Genomic DNA, 4,259 nt, shown 5'->3' with positions numbered 1-4,259 from the left:
AAAAGCGATGGGCTGGTCTTGACCATCAAAATTCAGTTGAGGAAGAACAGCTCCCACACCCAACTCAGAAGCATCTGTTTGGACAATGAATGGTTTGGAGTAGTCCGGACTCTTGAGGATAGGCGCCGTGCACATGGCCTGCTTTAGGTCATCGAATGCTTTTTGACAGCTCGCTGTCCACTGAACCTTTTTTGGCATTTTCTTACTTGTCAGTTCATTTAATGGTGTCACGATGGAACCATAGTTCCTGACAAACTTCCTATAGTAACCAGTCAGGCCCAAGAAAGCTCGAACCTGAGTCTGGGTTGTTGGAGGAGCCCAGTCCCTGATTGACTGTATCTTGCTCTCCAGTAGCTGAACCTGACCTCCACCTACAAGGTGGCCCAGGTATACAACCTGTGTCTGCCCTATCTGGCACTTGGTGGCCTTGATAGTGAGGCCTGCTGCTTGCAGCGCCTCCAATGTCTTCCGCAGGTGGACCAGGTGATCCTCCCAGGTGGAGCTAAAGACAGCAATATCGTCAAGATACGCCGCACAGAAGTCATCCAGCCCAGTAAGGACGTGATTCACCAACCGTTGGAAGGTGGCAGGTGCATTTTTCAGACCAAAGGGCATCACCACGAACTGATAATGCCCACCAGGGGTTGAAAATGCTGTTTTAGGCTTGGCGTCCTCAGCTAACCTGATTTGCCAATACCCAGCTGTCAGGTCAAACGTACTTAAGTAGTTGGCCGAAGCCAGCCTATCAATAAGCTCGTCTGCCCTTGGTATTGGGTGGGCGTCAGTCTTAGTGACTGCATTGAGACCCCTGTAGTCTACGCAGAACCTCATCTCTCTCTTACCACCCTGGGTGTGAGGTTTCGGCACTAGAACTACGGGACTAGCCCAAGGGCTATCCGAGGGTTCAATGACTCCCAGCTCCAACATTTTCTGCACTTCACTTTTGATGCAGTCTCTAACGTGATCAGGCTGCCTGTAGATTTTACTCTTTACGGGCAAGCTGTCGCCAGTGTCGACCTCATGGGTGCACCAATCGGTCTGACTGGGTGTCAGAGAAAACAGATGTCGGAACGACTGAAGAACCTGTTTACAGTCGCTCTGTTGATGTTCGGAGAGGCTGCCACAAAAGACAACACCGTCTACCGAGCCATCGTCAGGATTCTGAGTGAGCAGGTCGGGGAGAGGGTCACTCTCCTCTTCCTGTCCCTCATCTAGGGCCATGAGCAAACTCATGTCCTTCCTGTCGACATATGCTTTTAGCCTGTTGACATGAAGCACCCTGTGGGGGCTCCGGGGAGTTCCCAGGTCGACCAGGTAGGTGACCTCTCCCTTCTTCTCCAGGATGGTGTGGGGCCCGGACCATTTGTCCTTGAGTGCTGCTGGGGCCACTGGCTCCAACACCCACACCTTCTGTCCGGGCTGGTAAACAGTCAAGACAGCCTTTTGGTCATGCCAAGTTTTTTGGAGTTCTTGGCTGGCCTTAAGGTTTTCGGATGCCTTCTCCATGTATTCAGCCATCCGCGAGCGGAGGCCGAGCACATAGTCCACTATGTTGGTTGCCGGCTTTTTGAGAGGTCTCTCCCATCCTTCCTTCACCAAACACAGGGGTCCCCTTACAGGATGCCCGTACAAAAGTTCAAAAGGGCTATAGCCAACCCCCTTCTGTGGGACTTCTCTGTAGGCGAACAAGAGGCAGGGGATCAGGACGTCCCATCTACGCCGAAGCTTTTCCGGTAGTCCATGAATCATCCCTTTTAGGGTCCTGTTGAATCTCTCAACAAGCCCATTGCATTGTGGATGATAGGGTGTAGTGAACTTGTAGTTGACACCACATTCCTTCCACATAGCAGTTAAGTAGCTCGACATAAAGTTTGCACCTCTGTCGGAGACGACCTCCTTAGGGAAGCCCACTCTGGAGAATACTCCAACCAGGGCTCTTGCCACAACAGGTGCTGTAGTGGCGGGGAATAGCTTCAGGGTACCTGGTGGCATGATCCACTACCACCAGTATAAACTTGTGCCCTGATGCTGTTGGTGGTTCCATGGGACCGACGATGTCGATCCCCACCCGTTCAAAGGGCACCCCCACCACAGGCATTGGTATAAGGGGGGCCTTTGTCATGCCACCTGACTTACCACTGGCTTGGCAAGTGACACAGGAGCGGCAAAACTCCTTGGTATCTTCATTCATGTGAGGCCAGTGAAAGTGCGAGACAAGCCTGTCCCACGTTTTCGTCTGGCCTAAGTGACCTGCTAAGGGAATCTCGTGGGCCAAGGTAAGTAGGAAACCACGCTGAGACAAGGGGACGACCAGCCTCCTGGTCATGCCAGGCTTGGGGTCTCTTGACTCAGTGTACAGGAGTCCATCTTCCCAGTATACCTTGTGGGTACCTGTGGCGTTCCCAGCAGCCTCAGCAGCAGCCTGCTGTCTGAGGGGTTCAAGAGAAGGGCAGTCTAACTGGTCCTTCCCCAGGTCTTCCCTTGAGGGTCCCCCTGAGCCCAAGAATTCAACTTGATCAAGTTCGAACTCCCGAGGCTCAGTTTCCCTCAATTCCTGTAGGTCAGCCTCCTCTGAGACTTGATCCTCGACCTGGGGCAAGGGGGAAGGCGCAGCCTTAACCCTACTGCTCTTTTTCTTGGGAGGTGTCTGGTCCGTTGTCCCAGGATCCAGCACCTGTTCAGTGGGGCATTTCCTGACCTGTGACCTAGTCACAGCGAACACATGTGCTGGCAAACCTAACATTTCCATGTGAGTCCGGTGCTCCACTTCTGACCATTGTGACGACTCCAAATCATTGCCCAACAAACAATCCACTGGGAGGTCTGGACTAACTACAACCTTCTTTTGGCCAGTTACCCCTCCCCAGGAGAAAGCTACAATTGCCATACTGTGATGGGTAGTGACATTGCTTGCATTGGTCACCAGGAATTCTGTACCTGGCATGATCTGTCCAGGGTCCACAAAGTTAGGCGTCACCATGGTGACGCTGGCACAAGTGTCCCTATAGGCCTGAGCCATCTTTCCATTTATGAAAGGCGTCTGTCGGTATTTGCCCAGCGTATTGGGACTTATGTCAGGGGACACGTCCGCGTCCCCCGTACTGACAAGGACAGCCTGAGTGAGTGTGCCAACTAAGTTGTCACACCCCTCAGAACCCAGGGTTAACCCTACTAAACCCTTGGGAGGCGCACTACCACTGCTGACTGTACTAGGGGGCACAGGTGCCTTAGGGGCTGCAGTGGCAGGAGTCTGCCCTCCTCCTTTCTTGGTGCACTCACTAAACCAGTGAGATTTACTTTTACAGTACTGGCACCATCTTTTGGATTGGCCTTCTTTCTTCTTTTGGGGACCTGTCGAAGACTTCTGGTCATTTTGTTCCCCCTTAGAATCTTTACCCTTCTGGTCTGCTTTCTTCTGACCACCTTGATTCTGGCCCTGGTTCTGTTTAACTCTCGTACGAACCCATTTGTCTGCCTTCTGCCCCAATTCTTGGGGAGAGGTCAGATCCGAGTCGACAAGATGCTGATGCAACAACTGGTTCTGACAATTGTTTAAAATTTGTTCTCTCATCATCAAATTATACAATCCTTTGTAATCAGTAACCTTACTGCCCAGCAACCAGCCCTCAAAAGCCTTAGTGGCACAATCGACAAAATCAGACCAATCTTGAGACTGCGTTTTCTGGGTATCCCTGAACAGCACCCTGTACTGCTCAGTGGTTAGGCCGAACCCTTCAACGAGTGTATTCTTCAAGACTTGGTAATTATTAGCGTCCTCTACCCTTGTGGTGAGGAGCTTGTCTCTTCCTTTTCCTTCAAAGGAGAGCCACAAGATAGCTGCCCACTGACTCTGGGGAACGCCTTGCACAGTGCAGGCCCTCTCCAAAGCAGTAATCCATTTGTGGATGTCGTCCCCTTGTTTAAAGGGGGGCACTATCTTCCCTAGGTGTTTCGTATCGAAACTCTTTTCCCTATTACTAGGTACATTGCTGCCACCAGTGGGGATTGCCCCACTTAACTGTTGCTCTCTAGCGAAAGCAAGCTTTTCCTTGGCCAGGGCAAGTTCTTCCCTTTCGATCCTTAGATTAGCTGCCCTTTCTTTCGCTTCGTACACTCTCCTCTGAGGGGACGTCATCCCTCTTTGAGAAGAGTTGCGAGAGCCGTTGGTATGAAGGGATCTGCCAGAGTCTCTTGACAGAGATCGGGCTCGTCCATTCCCCAGGTTAAGCGGAACCGACAGCAGCGCCGGGGTTCCCCCA

This window comes from Lissotriton vulgaris, unplaced genomic scaffold (assembly GCF_964263255.1).
Source record: "Lissotriton vulgaris unplaced genomic scaffold, aLisVul1.2 SCAFFOLD_308, whole genome shotgun sequence".
NCBI lineage: Eukaryota > Metazoa > Chordata > Amphibia > Caudata > Salamandridae > Lissotriton > Lissotriton vulgaris.
This window is presented reverse-complemented; position numbering follows the sequence as displayed.